General features: G+C 35.1%; 1 protein-coding gene and 1 long non-coding RNA gene across 3 annotated transcripts in view; both read right to left on the bottom strand.

The window, feature by feature from the left end:
- Positions 1–23645, bottom strand: part of LOC111427029 (zinc finger domain-containing protein tiptop) — a 138697-nt gene that overhangs the window by 74294 nt on the left and 40758 nt on the right. The gene's annotated exons all lie outside the window — the stretch shown is intronic.
- LOC139429023 (uncharacterized) lies at positions 1325–11272 on the bottom strand. Its single transcript, XR_011639735.1, has 3 exons — positions 10752–11272; positions 2704–2752; positions 1325–2639 (listed from the first exon to the last, which is right to left on the bottom strand). It is a non-coding gene; the product is annotated as an uncharacterized lncRNA (long non-coding RNA).

The raw sequence follows: 23645 nt of genomic DNA, 5'->3' as shown, positions 1-23645 counted from the left end.
TCTCCTTGGATCCACAAACACAATACCAATCTTTATTCTTCATCCCTCTTTATATGTTATGCTTAGTTGTTCCATAATGACATTAATTAATTGTAAGTTGTACACTATGAGAATCCAACACTATTAGTTGTGAACTAACACGGGTTCTGGAAAATAATGGCGATCTGACCAAGCTATGACCGAGTCTCCTGTGTAACACATGTTAGATACAGTTTAAATATTCAACATTGACAGCTGCGATGATTAATTGAGAACATGACTGGTATCATCGGTCTAGTCTTCATGTAGTTTACAACATTTACGATACGTTTAAATACTGAATTAAATTGAGAGCTCATCCTCTTATATGGAATACTACCCTATACTTTGCTGCAAATAAGCGCAATGATATATAATATACATATAAAGCATATATAACGTCCTTGTTTTATTATGAGCAACTTCATCAAGCTATAGACCGGTTTCATTTTATTTTCTCAATTAATTGAGATTGACTATATGGTGAACTCTTCGAAAAATATCTTTGAAATTAGTTTCCTGTCGATTTTTCCAGCATAATAAGTGTACAGTTTTTTTACAATTCATCATTCTGTGTGAAACCTTAAAACATATTTGCAACGTGTTGTTGGGTTTTGAGGCTTGTTTAACAAATCTTTGATATTTCAAGCATGTTGGAGTGTCATTGGATTAACTTTTAAACAAAGCATACTGAAAGCAAAGGGAGGCCTTTGTTGTTTACGTGGAATGAACTAAGGTCAAGATGCAAATAGTTATCATCGTATTGACGATATTTAAGTTTTTTTGCTATCTTCAACTTTCCGATGTTGATCACTCCCACTTTGCTTATTTATTAAAAATCCACTTCTGTCACTTTACGAAAGCACACAGTGATACACTGAAATAAAGTGGGCGCTCCTTCAGTAGATGTCGTCTTAAAACCGTTTAGTCCCCCTCTCAGATGTTTACACTTCGATTGTGATTTAAGAAGTGAATATGTCCTTAGATTATGGAGAAAATATTAAAACGAAAATATCAAGAAGTGGTTAACAAAAACTAAAAATCGAAGATTGTTTATAGATTGTATGGAACAAGAACTTTTGCTGTGAATTTTTTTACATAATACAAAATCGTTTTTAATTAAGAGAAACATTCATTGTGTTTCTTAAAAGCAAAGACTTTACTTTTCTAATTAAATAAATTGGTTGTTACCTTCATATGACCTTGAAAAGAACATTAAGTATATTTAATATTAAAATATCATTAGTATATTGATATATGAAGCAATAAATTGTACAAAGAAAGCTAAGCTAAAAGTTCGTTATGCCGAAAGAAAAAAGAAATGAAATAATAAAAGTGGAGTGAATGCAGCAGGCGAAAGGCATTTTTCAAATCTATTCGCAAGCGGGTGAATAAATAACGGTGTAGCAGCAGCGAGCGTTGTCGCTTCGGTGAATGGTGAAATTAAGGGAAAATATTGTCGTTTGTCCCTGATCCGATAATTTATTGGTTATCAACTAGAATAATGCGCAATTGCATCGGCGGGTGACAGCGGCAAGCTGGGCATGGGTCGGAGAGAGACGAAAAGCGACCCGTCAATAATGCGGTGCCGTCAATCACTCGTCCTCGGTGCGAAAGAGAGACAGAGAGGGCAGATTGGTCCCGAAAGTCGTGGCGGCTGCATTTTGGCAAGGGACACACATGCCAAAAGTTTCACAAATGGTCCCCGCGCTAGATTTATCTATCGCCTTTTGATTTATGGATTGATATTGTGCCCGTCTCTTTGCAGAAAGGGTAGTTGGGCTACAATGGCTAAACATTCATCACTACGACCGTGTAGTCTGCACTTTATATCGGTGCCAGTTGTCGGGCATAAATATGCCAAGCGATCACGTGTCCACGCCGGACAGCAAAAGAACACAAACTACCAAAAAGACAGAAGGTGACCGCGCATTAATGTCATGTATTAAGAAACTTATGGGAATTCAAATTTTTTAAATCTTTCGTAATGAATTCATTAACATTGGTTATCTAAACTACGAAATATGTAAATATCCCAACACGGCATGTAAATTAGCGGATACGTTAATGTAGTTTGTTGGTAAAATTAATCAAAACGGACGTAGTTCGACTTTGTCGTAAACATGAAGAGTTGGACGTATCTGACATACACGCGATCGGGAGACCGGATTAATTTCAAACGGAGTTAATTAGCAGGCGTGGTCCTGGTATGAAATCTTCGTTCGTAAACAATGGCCGATAAATTACGCGGAAGGAATTCAATAAGCGCCCGCATCTGCTTCCTCGTGTCGCGGAAATTAACGCTCCGGTTTTTTACAATAGCCTCGCACTGTCTACCATACGTCGTAAATATATCGTTGCGATACGTTTAACACACGGCATACAAGAGTGTATGCGAATAATGTTACGTACTTGAACCCCTCTTTGGATAATTACAAGCTTCTTCGATACACTTTAAATAAAGTGAACGATAAAAGTTATGGTTGTTTCCAGGTGAAAATTTAATCATTTTACCCCATCGATATAGTTTTATAAAGTTTTAGTATCATTTACTTAATCGACGGTGCTATAAAACTTCATTATTTTACCATTTAAGACGTGACGTCCTCGTTGAACATGTGCTGTTAACAAAGTATACGGGTAATAAATCTCTACGTTTGTCACTGGCAGATGTCTAATACTCACTTACAAAATTAGTATGCTGGTTACTAACTGAAAAGGCCATCGGACTTACCTAAAACAAAAAAAATCTAGGTATAATTTTTTTTTTTTTAATTTTCGAAAATAAGTATTTGTTGTTGTAAAGATATAGAAATAATTAATGGATTAATTACTGTTAGGTGATTAGCAATTTATCAAAAACATTCATATGACCCGGCCATTCCTAATTGCGGCATTGAGAATATTCGATTCCCGGAATCGAAAACAGGCAATTAAAATTTAATGCGCACCGCACACTGGCACGCGATATTGTCAATCGGAATTGTTAATAAATTTTACATATTGATAGCGAAATCTATTTGTGAAATTAATTCGCGATACATATTCTATTTAATATATTCGATCGTCTATTAATGCGCGACTAACGAATTACACTAAATCATCCGTTGTTTAATGCGAATTTTACGATATCCGGCGGTTGGGCCGAATCACAAGCGAAAAACGCGAAAGAATACATACAATTTAATTATACAGTTCCGTTCGGCCCGATCGATTTGCTGATATTTAAAATTGACATTTCTAGTTAGCTTTATAACGGTAGGAAATTAGTTTCCAAAGTTTAATATTTTAATCAATAATTTATGAGAAACAACCTCGCTTACGTAATATTTTAACGCAGACTGATTTTGTACGCACAATTTTCACATTCATCATTAATTAGAAAGTCTACAATCCTAATGCGATGTTACCGACTATACGAAAGAGGATGCTCGGCGTCCGTCTTCTTCCAAAAGGTCAGTTAACGTATAAATCCGTCAAAAGCTGCCCGGTTAACGAGCACCGATATAAATAAAATCGGGTCACGTAAATAAATGGATGAGAAATCGTGGCCCGGTAGTGCGTTTTTCGGAATTTACGACGCGCGCCCAACTCCGTTTATTGACAGCGATCCGTCACAACGATCTTAAACGAAAATAATCGCGCACTTACGTAAATCAAGCGCGGAAAAATAAATCTCTTTTACAACCCGCGTGAAACAAAGCGTTTAAAGCATATGGTGTGCTTACTACTACGCTTAAGCAATTAGGGGCGTCTGGTAAATACCTCTTTTTCTTCTTCTTTTTAATACATCAGTGTATTTAAATATAAATGTAAGCACTCATAGATAATTGAATTCTATCTCGGGTCATTCCACAAGTTGTTCGATTCGATGTTCATAGATAAACTCGGGTAACACTAAACCTAGGGGAACCGTGCGATTCTTAAGACTGCAAAACCCGAATATTTCCAATCGGAATAGACGGTACAAATGTGTCTTCTAGACTGTACGTCGCGCCTTTATTTCTTTGTTTAGGTAAAATAAAGGCGCGACGTCCTGTCTGGAACACACTCCAGCCGGATTGGACAGAATCCTCCTCTCCCCGTATGGCTACTGTTATTCAGCGTTAGATTGTTGTATATTTGTATTGAACTAAAAGTCGAACTAACACTAGACCTAGAAACGTTCAGGATTAGTTGTCTTAAAAGACGTACAGCTAACCCCGAATGTTTCTAGTTCTAGGTCTAGCGTTAGTTCTGATAGTTCTAGTTTTGGTTATTATTCAGCGTTACATAAATATATAACCAAGTAAACTGAACGCAACCGTGTAGATAGCTGTCCGAATTTGCGTGCATTAAAATTATTTATTCAAACTGTTTAAAGTGTAAATTAAAAATTTTTCATATAACGGACACTCATGTTTTCTTATATTTTTCGTTCAACGGATGTTTACTCTTAATTTATTTATACATTTATTACAAAATAATAATTTACATTACAATGTACCGAAACTTCATAATACAGTGGCACCTCTAATTACACCTCATTTCGCGATATCGCGATTTAACATAGTAGTAAACATTCTTTACACTTATAATCGTGTCATTTTCGCGGAGCACCTGCGTTCTGGCCAATAAATAAGTGTCAGTTAAAACGAGAATGTTGGACTGTAGGGTCATTCGTTTAGTTTTCTAAACGTCCCGCAAATGAAAGACGAATTAATGAGACGATACCGGAGCGAGACACGTATGGTTGCAATAATTCACGTCCTCGCGATTTTTCCACGCGCCGGTTCCGATGCAAATTGCAGACGAATAACTCCATAAGAGAGAATCAATCAAAAGAGCTGCGTCGCTACGGTGCAAACCACGACGTTCTCTCGGTATTCTTGATTTCGAAATAAATGAGCGGAAACATTATGCGGAGGATGCGCTCCACGATTTCGCTAATCTTGCTGGGAAAGAGTTGGCACTCACATATTTCTCTACAATGTACCATAGTTTACATAAAACCATTTAACAAATACCAGCGCTGCCTATTATCTTTTCTATGTGTTATGTTATAAAAGATAAAGCTAAGAGATTCATAAAGGAAAAGAAAAAGAGAAATGTCAATTATACAATGGAGATTAGATTTATGATGTTGTTTCAACCAGAAAATCACTCAAAAATCTAGGTAGAATTCCCAGAAAGCGCCAAAGTGGCCCTCGTAGAAAAAATATACGTAACACTCTCAGCTAATGCTAAATTATGCCCGTGGTGTGGCAAACTCCGACGAAATGGGGGGCAAACAAATGATGGTGTCTTCGTTTCTGGTCTCTGCCGGGTCCAAGAGGGATGCACTTCGTCCCGGCCGGACATAAATCACTCACCCCGCTGTCCGCAGCGCTGACTGCTGAAGATTTGCGACTAGGCAAATGTCACGAGTTGGCGAAAAAAGGAACTCCGTAGTTTCGCTGAGGAATGCGAAGCGGGAACGAGGGAACGGGTCCTCTCCAGATATTTACGGGATTTATTTGTTTTGCAGAGCGCGGGTGGAACACGAAACGTCCAAGAGCGGTAGTGGAAAGTGGTGTCAACTCCATTAGATATTACCGAGCTACGTGCTTCATCACCATAAAAGATAAATCTTGGAACTCTGTTTTCGACAAAACGATTTTCATTTAATCTTCTTATAAAACCAAAAATATAATTAAATTAAAACATTATTTTTTTGCAAAATCTATAAGATATAGGAGTAACAGATATCAACAAAAGTATAAAACTGTAGGTTGTTATAAACAATTTATTTATACAAATACCTGGTAACCTTCCATTAACAGTTCAAGTCTTACGTCAGACGTCTTATTTAAACGAAGTTAACCGTGGTAAGTTACGTTGACGTCGGTTTCTTAAACTGGCTAGTCGAGGGCGTCTTTACGCCAACAACATGCCGAAAAAAGAGACGCACAACATACCGCATTGATACCGGTTGGAAGTTCTAACCCATAAAAGAAAACAAGACGAAGGCAAAAAAAACAAAACGAAAGTGCTTTCGTAACTGTCCAAACGACCGGTTTACTCTGCTGCCGGTCAAATGAATATTAATTGGCCGAAGCTAGTGTTCATTTGCGGTGCTCGTGTTTACGGGATTTGTGTGCAGAGGGCCTATTTAACCTACCTCAACTATCCGTCGGTTTTTTGTCGATTCTTTTTTTTGCGTTAGCAACGATTTATAAGTAGGTAGATATCGTTTTATGTAATTATTCACCTTTGATGAAGGTCGTCGTCAGAATCGACTGCCAGAGAGCCTTAAAATTTTATTGCCCGTTTACGGGTCGTAAAATCGAAAAACCACGCAGTTAACACTTTTGAATTTGAATAATTTGCTACAGTTTTGTAATTAAATTGTGAATCGATCATCCTAAAAACTATTTTATTTTAGGACTAAAGATTAAAAAGCTTAGCATATGTTTAAAATACGATAGATTGGCCAGTTTGATAACCCAACAGCATCCGCTCCTGTTATTACGCAATCAACTTTGCATATTAAATTAACCTTACTAATATGATCTTTTAAAAATTAATAATAACTATAATGTTGCTTAATTCCCCATTTACATATCGTTGGCTTAATTAGTAAATCACATAAGTCCCAAATCACAAATAATGTAAAAGAACAAAATACTATTTATTTTCAATGGTGTTAGATTCTGTTGAGAAATAATGTCATTGTATTTTTACAAATATTGATTGAAATGGAAGGAAATACAATTTTTTAGGTAAATTATTGGACTTGTTTTAATTAATGGTTTTTAACTACGGAGGTAATGGGTATCCCGACTTAAAAAAAACGAAAATGGAAATACAAAGCGGTCAAACACAATATTTAATGATTCTAAAAAAAAATCAATATTGTATGTAACAGTAACAAAAAATAAACCTGAGTTATAAAAGATATTTTACAATAATTAAGCATTTTAAAACTGTTGATTTTAAATACATGATGGTGCTAGACTATTATGGAATGGCGGGAAATCGTTAAGAAGTCTTGAATTCATTTACAGTATTTACGTTTCCAGACCTGACATTGCAATTGGGTGAAGTCCATACCATGCAAAAATGGTCATTTCTATATGAACGGCAAGACAGTTTCCAAACTGGAATAGTTAGATAAATACTCGTAAGCAGAATTTTCTTCTTATTTAAAAGGAGCTTTATAACATAGAATTAGAACCCTTTGCACCACCTTAGCGGGACACTTTTAATTACATTTATGGACATGGTGTAGCTGACATAAATTTAAGAAAAGTAGAGGTATCTGAAGAAGCCACTGGCGACGTAATTTTAATTGCGCAAATCGAAGAAAACCTTACAAGAAACTTAGGAATATGGAATGACAATGAACAGAGACAAAAGAATAAGACAATGAGACAAAAGTAATGGTAATAGGCAAAGAATATATAAAGATGAAAATTAATATATAGGGATCACAGATAGAGCAAGTGAAAACATTTCAATATATGGGAGTTACAATGTAGGAGAATGTACAGGAAGCGGAAATAAATAAAAGAATAGATAAGTCGGTGAGGTTATATTATGCTATAAACAAGTTTATCAATAAAGAGAAATGTCGCGGAAGACAAAACTTAAGGTGTACAAAGTAATACATCGACCAGTAACAACATAAGGCTGTAAAACGTGGGTATTGAGTAAAATGCAAAGACTAAGATACACGCTGTAGAAATGAAATATCTGAGACGTGTCAGAGGAGTAACGAGAAGAGACAGAATGAAGAACACAGAAATAAGGAGGATCCTTTAAGTCACATCAATATTACAATTTTTAGAAGAGAGGTAAGTCAGATGGTACATCTACAGAGATGGTAAACACAAGAACTAGATAAATATGGGTGGCAAGAGGTAGAAAGAATAAAAAGAGGTTCCTAAACAAACGTGGGATGATATAATAGCGGATTGCTAGTGGACAGGGGAAGAATATGGAATGAAGCACGAACGCTGACTCAAAATAGATAGGAGTGGAGAAAGTTTATAAAATTGTAAAAATGATAACATACAGTGTGTCCCCGGATTGTGTCCCCGTAAGGTATAATTGACGATAAATTTTTGAATTTTAATTCCATCTTTTGCAATTAAAGTCTGGATGTCATAAAATGAAATATAACCAAGTTTTACGTCGAATATCCTCAAAGTACCAAAGTTAACGCAAGAAGTTTGTTAATCGTTGCAGGTAAAGTGGTCTTTCTGAGCAATGTACAACAAAAGTTGATTAAAATAAAAAGTTTGTTATGTTAAATTATAGCGATATGCCGAATTTTATTAATTTAGCTTATAAAAGAAAAAATGAGTTTTTTATAATATAAAATATTTATAGTGCAGTGCTATGGATGGGGAACATTAGTTACAATGCAGTTTTAAGGCAACTTGAGGAAAAATTTGGATTTTTAGTAGATAAAAGAACAATTAAGAGAGTTGTTAAAAAAATTTCGGAAACGGGCAAAGTGGAAAATAAAACGAAGGAAAAAAAGCTTTTAGATGAACATGATGCGGGGTCGATTGTTGCAGTAACAAACGCAATAGATTATGGTAAGGTGTCGTGTTATAAAAAAATTAAAATTAAAATTTAAAATTTAACCACACTATCGAATTAGGTGATGAAGCACAACGTTTAGATTATTGTTTGTGGCTTGGGTACAAAATTTTAAAAGATAGAACTTTTTTAAAAAACATAAAAACATTGCGGCCCACATTTGACCATTTTAAATAGAAATTATTTAAATACGTTATTTCGAAAAAAATGGATTGGTAGATATGATCCGCAACCATAGTCGCCAAGAAGTCCGGATTTATTTATTATGGATTTTTATTTTTAAGGTTATGTAAAACAAAAAGTGTACACTGAAAATTTTTATAACAATTTAGACTGTTTAAAACAAAAAAATTGAAACTGTTATTAGAGAAATTCCGTTGGACCATATTAGAAAAAGTTGTAAACAATGTCGGAAAAGGGCTGAATTATGTGTTAGTGTTGGTGGTGGTATCATTGAATAAGTTTTATGTTAATTTAGTTTAGATCGAAAATGTTTTGATAATCTTATGATTTAAAAATCTGCATTTTGCTTTTATATCCTACATTAATAAAATTCGGCATATCGTTATAATTTAACATAACAAACATTTTATCTTAATCAACTTTTGTTGTACATTGCTCAGAAAGACCACTTTACCTGCAACAGTTAACAAACTTCTTGCGTTAACTTTGGTACTTTGAGGACATTTGACGTAAAACTTGGTTATATTTCGTTTTATATCATCCAGACTTTAATTGCAAAAGATGGAATTTGAATTCAAAAATTTAGCGTCAATTATACCTTACGGGGACACAATCCGGGGACACACAGTATATAGCATAGATACGGTAGGTACGCATGTAAATGGATTACATAGAACTTTCGATATTTATGGATGTTGTACGTCCACAAACCCTCGGATTTTTTTTTTCCAAACAATTTAACCCATTTTCTGATTTTTTAAGCATTCAAATATAATATCTTTCAAGTGGTTTCCATGTCGTGTTTCAAAATTTTCATCTCCCTCATTTCAATTTCCTAAGCAGTATCATCCCATCTCCAATTCTAGTCATCGTTATCAGGTATTGTGTTCTCCTTGCTTCTGTCCTCGTTCTTCTTTTTAAATTGGGATATTGTTTTGAATTGATATTATAATAACATCATCGCATTAAAGTCTAAATTATCATTTGTCATTCTGGAATGATCAACTCTCATGTAAACATAAACAAAAATGTATTATTAATACGAATCGTTAACAATTTATGAAAAAATATTTTGAAAACTTGAAAATACTTGACAATAACAAGAAGCAAATATTAATTGATATTTGTTATCATAAATACATAATGCACTGGTATTAATGCATCAAAGCAAGTCGAGATATTTCCATAATATCGAAGTATTCATGATAATGTCGTTATCGCAAAAGGGTGCATGTTGAAATATTTATGAGTACAAGTGTACCGTAAATAGAGTTATCAGTTGTCAAAATTGAAATCGGGTCCTTTCTAAATCTTCATCCGAATGGGATATAGTTGAGTAGTGCATAAGCTGTTTTTTTAAACCGTATTTACTGTCACAGTTGATTTTCCCGATTGAAATTTATTATGTGCTCGACTATTAGCACTTCCAACTTATCGACGACAGTTGTATCGTATGTGTGTGTACTTAATTGACGTCATTATCGGAAAAAGTCGTTTGTGCAAAGCTTTACGGGTTTACTAGTTACGTTGGAATAAATTAGCACGATTTAGCTTCTACAGTTATCCGAATGTGTCTAATAGTATTCAATATTCAGTCGCGGTTGAAATAAATTATCGTAGATATGAATAAGTTTTGATAGTATTAATTAAAATTTGTTACAAAGTGGTTACGTTAATATAATTGGTATAATTAAAGGGTGTTATTTAAGTTAAGATAAACTACAATACACGCAAAGCAATTCATCTGCATAAGACGAAGGATCACGGTACAATGATTTTATTACACGATAGTGCTACAAACAACCGCTTTTTTTAATTAAGAAATGGGCAGTTATGTACACAGTTTGACATGCTCATTAATTGCATATATTTACATTAATGCTTTCCTTGTAACCTTCATTTTTACAATAAATAATTTTTACGCTCTAAATTAATAAAACTATTTATCTTTAATAAATTATCGAAGTAAATAAATATTTTACCTGACATTTGGTATTTACTTTCTCCTGACATATTGCTTCCAGCAAATCGTTAAAATTTTTTCGTGATAATGCAAAAGTTATCTTCAATCACCGTGACGTGATTTCTTTCGCTGTGGGAATTCAACGGCAATCACCGCCGTTCATATAATAATCATCAATAAATTATAGCGATACCTCACTATAAGAGTTGGAATATGTTTACGAGCGACTTTCGCTAATTAATTTTATTATGGGAGCATTTCCCACGCGATTTTAGCGTGTGACTCGGAATCAACTGCGTGGCGTATATCGGTGATTCCTAAAAAAGGCGATGTGGGACACATTAATTCGACTGACATACGTCGAGATGCACATTACACGTCGATTCGATCCTCCGCATATGACATTTACTGTCGGACGTGTTACAAAACAATTTTATGTCCACCTAACGTACCACTATCGCTTACCTAACGCCATATAAAAAGTGTATTTTGTATGCGGCGTGATGGACACGGGCGGGCAAAAAAATTTCGAGGCGTGAATCATGACCATCCCTGTGGTAATAAAATATTTTACGACCTTCTCAGGAACGCCGTTTTATTTACTTTGTCTTTTTAGTGCGTTTTCGCTCCCGAAACCTACCGACGACGACGGCGCTTTTATGGCTATAAAGCTTTTCACTGCCCTAACGCCCTCCCCGAACGATTTATACACGATAAATTTCTTATTATGTCTATCGTTCGTCACCATTAGGTATTTTTACTGTCTTTGGCACTTCAATTGCTACCCTTTATCATAAACCATTATTTAAAATTAAATAAAAATTAAATTAAACTTTCTTCTTACAGTTTCACAATTTTGATTTTTTTTCATTATTCTGATTGGAATCTATTTTTAAATGTAATTGTTAAATTGTTTTATAATAAAAAATAGTTACAAACGGTTCGTGCTTAATCCATAGGGTCACTGAAGGTCGTATACTCAAATGCTCAAAAAAAGCTGGAATTATAGGGGTTGAGCGGTAACCATGTATACATCGTGACGATACAACTAATTGTAAGATATACATGGATATACTAAAACGCGCAATTTTGTTTTGACATTTGTCAGATATTTTTTGATGAAGTACTGTAGCTGATTATTTGTAATAGGTTCAATAAGTGAAATTGTGGTTTTAAATAGTGTAGTATAAAGAAAAAGTTAAATAGTGACACTGATCCTTATAGTGTCAAAAATTTTAAGGCTAGGTAGAAAAACAGAAACTCAATTAGTGAATCAAGGAGGATGCAAAATAAGGGAAGCAATTGCAAAAAGACAATTAAAAAATACTGCTTAGATGTAAATGCAAAAGCAGATAGTTAATACTTAGTAGTGACCAGAAAATTTCCAAATTCAGAAAATGGTAGGCAGCAGAATGATACTTATAAGGTAAGTTAAAATAATATTTTAATCAGTTTTTTGTTTCTGACCCAACACAACCTAACAGACTGATTACTATTATTCCAAAAATGGATAAAATTTTTGAGATCGATTTTAATTCAGTTTGAGAGGCGATAAGTTTACGCCTTCCGCTATTAGTAGGTTGACCACTTAGAGGATGTGGTTGCAAATAAACAAAACGATTGCACAACCATTTTATAACCTTACTGACACGTTCTTAGGTGTGTTGCACCAAGTACAGCTTCGGGGCTTTAATTTAACAGTTAATAGCATAAAATTGCTGTATTCTAATTTGATGGTGAAACGTGCACAATGTGTGGTGAAAACTTTGAATAACCTTACACAGAATTCATAGATTAGCTGAATCACAAATAATGATCTGGGTTAATATCAATAAATTGAAACTCAATACGGAAAACATCTAGTATTGTTTGCTTATTTAGGCAACTTGTTTTGAATGTTCATAAAAGTTCAGCGAAGTATGTTTTGTAATTCTTGTTTTACTTGGACATCTCATGTCCGCATTCTTCTTGAGAAAATGTCAGGAATTCAGTTCTGTTTTAGTAGAAGACTTCTGTAGTACGAATGAAATTGTGTGCCCCACGCTATACTATACTTTTCATACAAGTATTGGTTCTCAGCTAGATTATAGAATGCTAAGTTGAGAACACTCCGTCCATGAGGACTACGTTTTTGGTGTGCATGGGAGATATCAGCACTTTAACTGCTGCCTCTTAAAAAGCATATTAACGTTTACACAGTAAATGTTACACAACGTTATTTATCATTATGGCACAAAAAATAGGGATCCTTCAATCGCTGAAAACATTGTCTATTAAAAACTACAAATCCATATTTACATCGTATCTAAAAGAGGGCTTAATCTCTCACTCAGATGAAAAATAAATTATAATATTAAGACCACCTTACCGAATGTGTTCTGCTAAAATATGTATAAACTAAATTCGCAGGAATATATCTATATCGCATTACATAATATATTTTACTTTTTGCAGCTCCTAAAAATCTGGTTTGTCAGACGTTTTATAAGCAAATGGTATAGAGAAAGAATAATAAAAATTGTACACTACAAGCAATTACAAACTATAAGCTACAAGCAACAATGATACTTGTAACGTTTTGTGTAAAATAAGATGAATTAGGAAATCGTCTGCAAATCGTATTAAAGGGCTTTATATAGGTTTTTGCTGGTATAGAATCCCAACGAAAAATAATCTGTTCTTTAAAAACTGCTGAATCAAGTACTTTCTCCAACTGTTTATAAAAAAGCAAAGATATTTTATCAACATTATTAGAGCTGTATTATTATTTGTTGAACGCCGTCCAGAAAATTCTACTGATCTAAAAATTTGGCCTTTTGCTCACCGGTAATCCCGATGAAGACATAGAAGTTTCTTGGAAATCATTCTTGATATTCATCAGCATCATTGTCGGCTATCTTCAACATCATTTACAATGTTCGTAACACCTCTCAACACTGATCTCACCTCCCTCAGCAACCTTCGTATCATCCATCAATATCGTGTTTATCGTGTATTGCTCATCATCATTTCTGATATCTTTCAACTTCCTTGTGCACACTTCAGAACACCGTTTACGACATCTTTCTACATAGTCCCTAACAACATCCCTCAACAAGAATAATCCATGATATTTCTCAACACTGTCGTGGCATCCTTCAACATCTTCATCGTCTACTAATACCTGGTGAACCGCAATGTCATCTACAGACCTCTCTCAACATTTTTCATATTATCAACATTATTTAATTTATCACGGAAGGTATCTATTCCGTGATATCCTACAATATCGTCCTTGAATCTCATCCTTTATCCTTTACTCATCATCTTCCTCATTATTCTTGACATTTTTTAAATATATTACAATTTTTAGAAGAGAGGTAACTCAGATGGTACATTTACAGAGATGGTAAACACAAGAACTAGATAAATATGGGTGGCAAGAGGTAGAAAGAATAAAAAGAGGTTCCTAAACAAACGTGGGATGATATAATAGCGGATTGCTAGTGGACAGGGGAAGAACATGGAATGAAGCACGAACGCTGACTCAAAATAGATAGGAGTGGAGAAAGTTTATAAAATTGTAAAAATGATAACATATATACCATAGATACGGTAGGTACGTATGTAAATGGATTACATAGAACTTTCGATGTTTATGAATGTTGTACGTCCACAAACCCTCGGATTTTTTTTTCCAAACAATTTAAACCATTTTCTGATTTTTTAAGCATTCAAACATAATATCTTTCAAGTGGTTTCCATGTCGTGTTTCAAAATTTTCATCTCCCTCATTTCAATTTCCTAAGCAGTATCATCCCATCTCCAATTCTAGTCATCGTTATCAGGTTTTGTGTTCTCCTTGCTTCTGTCCTCGTTCTTCTTTTTGAATATTATCGTCATTTCTGTGCCAATTGCTTTACATTTCTTGGATGTCATTTTAAATTGGGATATTGTTTTGAATTGATATTATAATAACATCATCGCATTAAAGTCTAAATTATCATTTGTCATTCTGGAATGATCAACTCTCATGTAAACATAAACAAAAATTTATTAATAATACGAATCGTTAACAACTTATGAAAAAATATTTTGAAAACTTGAAAATACTTGACAATAACAAAAAGCAAATATTAATTGATATTTGTTATCATAAATACATAATGCACTGGTATTAATGCATCAAAGCAAGTCGAGATATTTCCATAATATCGAAGTATTCATGATAATGACGTTATCGCAAAAGGGTGCATGTTGAAATATTTATGAGTACATGATATCAAGACAACTTTACCAATTGTGTTTGCTAAAATATCTATAAACTAATACCTCAACATCCCTCAACAAGAATAATCCATGATATTTCTCAACACTGTCGTGGCATCCTTCAACATCTTCATCGTCTACTAATACCTGGTGAACCGCAATGTCATCTACAGACCTCTCTCAACATTTTTCATATTATCAACATTATTTAATTTATCACGGAAGGTATCTATTCCGTGATATCCTACAATATCGTCCTTGAATCTCATCCTTTATCCTTTACTCATCATCTTCCTCATTATTCTTGACATTTTTTAACATCGTATCTGATATCTTCAGTATTGTTGTTGATCTTGCTCGACATTGTCTGCTGAATTTGCTTTAAATCTGTATTCATTTCATTGTACGTGTAACAACTTGATGAATCACACGTGTCAGGGCTTGCAAAGGAATGGTACTTGTGAGAGTGGGAAGTTTTTTTGCAAACCTTTGAAATCTTATACAACCAGAGATGAAAACTTCAAAATGATCCATCGAATGCATTAATATCTGTAACAATGGCGCAAAAACAATGCCTAATAAATGTTGTGGATTTATACGATAATGATCGTTCCAGGAATTTGAAAAAACCACTGTTTTCTGTGTAACACTAGAAAAACATTAGCAGTAAGAATATAACACCCAAACTTAAAACTTGGTTAATTCACGAAAAAGTTTTGGTACTCATTTTTAGTCTATGAAATGAGGTCTTGGTGTTTCTTAGTGACTCAGTTAAATTATCAAAAAAACTGATTGATGTCAATCGATTACCACGTTTATCTTATCTTGCCCAAATCTTTTCGAGCAGTAATTAATTAAAGATTTCACTTCAGAGAATATTTGTGACAGTACTTTCACTTTATGACAAAGTTGAAACCAAGTTAAAAGAATTACAGTTTTGGTAATCTGTCATGAACAGAAGAATTAATGAGTGCATTTCGATATTACATGATTTTGTATACGAATCAAAGACTTCAAAGATTCATTCAAAGAATATTTTTTAACACGCAAAGAGGATTTAAGTTGGCGTGCAATCCAATTTCAATCACAATCGAAAATTTACATTAAATCCTGTCTATATACAAACAAATTAAACAACTTATTGATATGACAGCTGATGGGGATCTATAAACTATGTACTTGTAAGTTAGGTCAGAGTAACTAACTTAGTAGACAAATACACGACAAATTATTTCTAAGTAAATAATTAGACATGTCCTCTGATGATGGTGCGAAGATACTGAAACTGGTAGAGAATAAGAATCATTTCCTATATAAGCGATAAGATGTCAAATGTTTTAAATGAAAGCTACTTATAAATAATTTATTTTAAAATTTCGTTTTACTTTACACTAAGAGTAACAACGTGAATTCCTTCGATAAGTCTTCAGACAATCAGATAATCAATTACCCGGAGGAAGTGCGTCCGGCTCGGTGTTCTTCTTTGCAGATAAACCACTGCTAATTTTCGAAGTATATTCTATTAAATCCATCAATGTTTACGACCATATAATTACGCAACCGCATTTGTTTGATGGATTAAATCTTCAACGGACGGTAATTATATGCTTCGAGCGGAGCGACCGGTCCGGATTAAGAATTAATTACGAGATGGCAGACTTCGACGACCCCGGGTATACGACGCGGTCGAGGAGGCAAGTCCTTTTAAATAACGGTCCTAAGGGAGAGTCTCCTAGAGATATTACGAAGGTCTAAAGGGAATAACCTGAGTGCAGCTACCGTGTATTATTACTTTTAATCTATAATCCTTCCTTGCGATTTCGAAATAGGATAGAATTAATGTTTTTATTTAATACACCTATATGAAACACAAAGATATTTTTTAATCTAGTAAAGCTTGTTGCAAATAATATACTACTATACAATAAGCAATTTGAATTAACTTTATTGGTGGTTTCTTTTTTAGTTTTAAGGAACAGAGAAAGTTCATCAAATATTAATCCTGCTTCGGGGCACGCAATAAGGCAAGTCGTAGGTGGCAATAACTTGGCCGTTACCAGGTCGTAAGTCCGGGTTACGATCGGCGGTGTGCGCCACCTATCGGAAAAGCCCCGAAACTTCGCGCGCGCGGCTTCAGTCAGTTCTGATTCTGCAACCCGCCTAGCACCGGCTCCGAACGATATCTCTCTACTCGTAAACTTAAACCCGCGTCGATATTCCGGATTTGTACACTGTCAGCGGCCCGACGCTGCCACCGTTTCACATAAAACATCCGATTTTCTTGAGTTTTTCTTCTCGTCTTCGTGGTAGACTCACAAACCTTTCTCCCAATCCAAAACAGTTTTTTCTGCTGATGCTGAACAGGGTATGCGGTTTTTATGGCTTCTATTGGGTAATAGAATATTTTCTTTATGTATGTTAGATTTATTGAAAGTACAGTAAAATCACGATACAACGGATTAATACGGGGAAGGATGTGTCTGTTATAGCCAAAAGTCCGTTATATGAAAAATTTTTAATTTGCACTTTAAACTGTTTGAATGAATAGTTTTAAACCAAACAGCTATCCACACTGTTGCGTTCTGTATTAGTTAGTTCCGCCGTGCATCTGAAGACGCACTGTTAAGCCCGAAACTTTCTGGTTTAGGTCTATTGTTAGTTCTAGTTTTAGTTCAATAAGAATATACAACGACCTACCGCTGAATAACAACTAAAATTAAAGCTAACACTAGCATTAGAACTTACACTAGACCTGGAACTAGAAACATTCGGATTTAGCCGTCTTAAGAGAATGATTCTAAGGCTAGTGTTAGTGCTAGTTTTAGTACAATGAAAAATATTTAACAACCCAGCGCTGAATACAACTACAATTAAAGCAAACAATAGCACTAGAACTAACACTAGACTATAACTAGTCCATTATAACGAGGTTTTACTATACTTGATAAGCTGGTTGATAAACAAACATTTTAGTGAACAATTAACGCGAATTATGTTCAGAACAAATATTACCAGATCTAAATTACCACCGAATCATGAAACTACATTAACAAGTCGATAATTTTATTCCTCATTTATCGGACTTTCGACTAAGTGGTGTCCCCAATTGGAGCGGACTTCTTTTATACAAATTCCGCACCGTCCGGTACCAATATAAAAGTCTTTTCTCGCATATCTCGAGTATAATCCGAGACGCCGTTAACTTATTATGATTGTGTTCGGTAATTGGTGTCGATTTCCTGTCGCAACAGACGGCGGTCGGCATCATCGGTCGCGACAAAACGCGCCGCAAATACGATAATCACGTGACACGTTTCTGCAACTCTTGCGACTCCTCCCAGGTCGTTACCAAGACCATGTACGGGCCCAATCACCTGAACCCGTCAATGTAAATCCACCAATGGAGTGGATGTGTCCTGGCGGGAATCCGCGCCCGTACAAAACAAAGAAAAAAATACCAGCAAGGCGAAGCGACCGTGTGTGTCCAGTGGCGTCCGTGCGCTACACATTCCATAAGACAAGAAGGCACGCGAAAATATTATCCGGTCGCGACAATGGCCACGCGATAGCTAAACCTGCATCGTAGCGGTGTAACGAAGACGACGAGAACTCGAGTGGATGCCAAGTCGTCGATGTCGGTGGCTAACAGGTTCTCGTTTTAATCAGATTCGATTTCACATGCAATTACTTGCTTTTTCGTGCCCGCGTTTCGAACAGGACCGACTCTAGGCCTAGGTCAGGGATAAAAAAGAAGGAAGTGTCAGTGACAGCTTGTATAGATTTCAAGATTAACATTTTATTTCTTATTGAACAGTAATATATAACTATATTTAGCTGAATTATGATACTATTATCTGTATGGCAACAAATATATGAAGTATCACTACAAGTTCTTCCACTAAAATTCAAAATCAAATAGTTTAGATAAGGTTTAATGTACAGAGTCCGGCAAAACTCCCTCCCTAATTTGAAGGTTGAATAAAAAACAGATGGTACAAATTAACGAAACTGTATTAACATGAATGGAACCTGCAGAACGGGAAGTTACGTTATTATGTTTTACAAGTATCTCTTTTTGAACAGTATATCGCTCAAGTGTTTTCCTCCTTCGTTATCAATGCATTGCCGAACGCAAGTTTGGAAGTTCGCCATAACTTTAATCAACATTTAGGAATACGAGCAATCTCTTCATGAATCGTTTCTCGTAGGGCTGGCAGAGTCCTCGGACGATGTTTATAAACTTCAGCCTGAAGAAACCCGCATAGAAAAAAATCACAGGAAGTAAGGTCTGGAGATTGTGCTGGCCAGTGGATCCGCGTAAAGACATCAAGCGTTCTGGGAACAGCTGCCTCAGTTCTTGAAAAGATCTCCTGCTTATGTGAGCAATGACCTGGTCCTGCTGAAGCCACACATCCTGTTAAATGTGTAGAGCATTGAGTCGTTGTGCCATAAAAGTACGGACCGATGATCCCGATACTGCTAATTACTCACCACACGGTAACACGTTCACTATGCTCCATTTTCATGGAGTTCTCGAGGGTTTTGTGCACTCTAATAACAGTAACTTCCGAACTCGCATTCGGCAATGCATTGATAACGAAGGAAAACACTTGAGCGATGTACTGGTCAAAAAAAGAATAACGTATCACTTCCCATTGTGTAGATTCCATTTATGTTAATATTGTTTCGTTAATTTGTACCATATGTTTTTTATTCAACCTTCAAATTAGGGAGGGAGTTTTGCTGCACCCTGTATATTCTCAGAATGGTTACTTACGCGAATTCTGACATATTGATATGATCACGTTCAGATTTTGGTACGCAAATGCAATCTGATTCTAGTTGTACTATTTCTTTGTTTGAGTCATGGTTACTTAAGCCACCTACTTGTGCTAACAAGAACATAATGGCTAATGCTACAATATAAGCCTCCAACGACTTCATCGTTTCACGCTCTACGAAAAACTTGATAAAAATCAACCAACAACTTCTTAAATATAAAACTATTATCTCAACAAAAAACCCATCGTTAAATCATTAATAACTAATACCTAGATAATAATTGAAATTTTTCTTGTTTATATTACACGATAACTTTGATTTGTTGGTAATTATTTAAAGAAAATGTTTTAATGATACTTTATTATCATAATTTATAATTATTATGCTATTATAGTAATTTACATAAATATTATATATATAAAGGAAAAAAGAAATGAATTTGTCAACAACAAATTAACTAAGTGTTTTTTACTGTTAATAATAAATTACGTGTTTAATCTTAATGGTAACTCCATTTATATTTAGTACTAAAAACTTTCTAAAAAGAAATCTGTACCACATACAGATATAAATTGGGAATTTTTAAAATATACAGTGCTTCCCAAAAGTAACGGGTTATTCGTTAAAACAATTAAAAATGGTTTATAGAAAAATCGCTGAGATGAGAAGAATTTAATTTTTTGGCAATTTTTTGGTATAGATTTTAAATTTTGTTGTTTTAGATATTTTATTAAGACAATGATTAATTTTTGATATCTGAAACGATATCTACTTAACATTGCAGTAGTCGCGCCTCCGGTTATTACAAGAGTGGCGCATGTCATCTCTAAGATGACTATTCAATGCATGTAAAAGTATTAACTGGATAGTCCAGACAGACTGTCGACGTCATCTCTTAGATGACATGCGACTATTGGAGTGTCAATTATGTTATTACGGCTAAACCAGAATGTTTCTAGTTCTAGGTCTAGTGTTAGTTCTAGTGACAGTAATAGGTAGCGCTAGTTAGCATTAGTATCACTATGTTGCATATTTTTATTGAACTAAAAGTAGAACTAACATTAGACCTAAATCTAGAAAGTTTTGAGTTTAGCCGTCTAGAGCGTTTTTCAGATGGACGGCTAAACCCGAAACTTTCTAGTTTTAGTTGTTATTCAGCGCTAGATTGTTGTATATTTTTATTGAAGTAAAAGTTTGTGGTAAATGGCGGAAATATGTCAAATAATTGTATTTGTCGGATTCTGTTATCAATTTTTCAAAGTTATGCCTTTCTAATTTTTTTAGAGCGATTTAAGCGAATGATAAATTATAAAGAATCAGAAATAAGTCATGCGGGAAGAGGAGGATTCTGTCCAATCCGGCTGGTGTGTGTTCCAGACAGGACGTCGCGCCTTTATTTTACCTAAATAAAAAAATAAAGGCGCGACACACACCAGCACCATCTTCCCTCTTAAGAGACGCATGGCTAAACCCGAATGTTTCTAGTTCTAGGTCTAGTGTTAGTTCTAGTTTTAGTTATTATTCAATGTATTAATCAGTTATATATCCAGGTTTTACTGAACCTTAATATCTGGAAAATGGAAAATTGTTTAGTCGGGTTCGTAACAGATAAACTTTGAAGCCTTTGTCAAGACAAATAAGTAACATAATTTAAGTTAAAAAATATGAACTGAAATTAAAATATTGTACATATTACTAAAACGAATTGTTTAGTGGTTCATTTGTTTGTATGAACGAAATAGGTTAAAGAGAGTTTCAACATGAAAATAATCAATCCGACTCATTTTCCGCTTATCCATCGGCGCGACGGCTTACTTTACAACGCACGCCAGTAAAGAACGACGGTTTATTAGCGGAAAATTCGAAAAGCGAGGTAAATTGTATACCGGTCGATCGCCGTCCATATTTAAATCGGTTCGATTGTGGATTTACGAGACGGCCCGGACATTTTACGAGCTTGTCATTGCGAGGGTTTATAGGCGAGAGGGCGGGCATAATTTCACACTCTCGTTTGGAAAACCGAGAAATACGACAAAACGGAGAAACATGCGCGTTCCGAAGGTTTATCACGAGTGAACGCGAAACTCTATGCTAATTAATGAGAGTACCGAGGCAATTTATGATTGGAAAGCAATAGAAACACGGAAACTCTACTCGACATCGACGTCTCGTAATGGACATCATAAACGTGGGATGAATTTTTAAGGAAAAAACAAATCATAGCATTAATTGTGTGACAAACAGCTATTCTGGGAAAATCCATTTGCGGACGTCGCGATCAATTACTGCACAGAATGGGCTTTCGTCGGTCAACGGATCAAAGGCTCATTATTCGGCGTCATAGGAACCTATCCGCCTAATCGACTCCCTTTTAATGAAACCGCAACTCCACGGCCATTAAACGACGAAACGCACCAGACGGTAAAAATAAACGGGCGAAATAACCGGGCGCGCACATCGCGAATACAAAACCCGTCTCGGACATTTGTCATATTAAATATTTATCGCCGCTAATCGAGTGAATTATCGCCGATTACAAAGGATTTTAATGCGAAACCGCTAACGCCGGTTGGTCGTAGCCGATTACGTAACAGCTTACCGTCAATTAGCAAGCTCAGCGTTCGAGGTATGGGAATTAGCAATTGCGGAGAAGCGTTTTACAAGCCAACTTATTGATGATTTACCTATTATCTATGTTTTAGATTTATTACGCAACAATAATCACAAGAATAGTAATCTTTTTAGCCAATCTATCTTTGTATGATCTTTAACAATAACTTTCTATTGCATTGTATTATATTAACCTGATAACATCGCAAAAATCCAATCTAAATCACATTAACAACTTTTGTACTTAATAGATTAATAAATGCAGCTTTCTTTTCGTCACCGTCAAGATTCCGTTTTAGTTCTGGTCTACAAAGCACTAAACAGAGATCATCACCAATTAAGATGCGATAACCGCCATTCATGGAGCAAAACAAGAGATACCACAACAGTGTTCCACTTCAGAAACGCCGCATTGAAACGTCATTAGTAGTAATTAGACCCTATAATCGCGTCTCTGACCAGATTGAATGCACGGTTACACCTGTTGGATACAATGCAGTGGAACCGGAAGTTAAGGCGAAGTCTCTCGCCGTGTCATAGCGCTTTCGATTTTTTAATCGTAACTTGCCTCATTACGGTTGATCTAATACATCCTTTTCCATTAAAATAAATACGCAATTACGTACTGGCGCGTTCAGCTCTATTTCGCATTCCCAGCATTAAGTCGCTGTATTAATTATGTTTGATTTATCGTTGATGACGGTCGATTAGAAAATACCTACCTGGACGAGAGACGTCCATCCGTCACCTACTCAGATTTCTCGATGAAGAAGTTTTTTTTCTCCAACTTAAAAGAAACGTTCAGAGGACGGGAAGATATCTCTACATCTGTGTATTTGTCACGGCGATATTTTAATGAGACCGTGGTGCAACAGGTTGATTGAATGACGTGGATCATATGTTAATTAAGCATGCATACTTTGATACTTGTTTCTTTAATTTTCATAACGGCTCGGTTTTAATGAAGTTATACCACGATCTGTGTAATCTATATAAATAGCATTAAAAAATTGGGCTTAATTTAATTAAATCTGTTAATTTTTTAGATTTCACTTCTTTTAAATATCTTTCAAATAAAATGATAGAGAATATCGAAGACATTTCTACGTTAATACCACAAGATAGGAAATCGTCCGGCCAAACTACTTTTTCCCAATTTCTCTAAATCTCTTCCGCACAAAGGAACCTATTTCTTAAACAAAGCCGCCGTCGCCTCCCAGGTGGAGATAAAGGCGTCGCAGCGTCGGCGTCGGTCTGAATCTAGAATTAATGT

Source organism: Onthophagus taurus, chromosome 2, assembly GCF_036711975.1.
Source record: "Onthophagus taurus isolate NC chromosome 2, IU_Otau_3.0, whole genome shotgun sequence".
NCBI lineage: Eukaryota > Metazoa > Arthropoda > Insecta > Coleoptera > Scarabaeidae > Onthophagus > Onthophagus taurus.
Note: the sequence above shows the minus strand (reverse complement) of the source record. Positions and strands in the feature narration are given on the sequence as shown.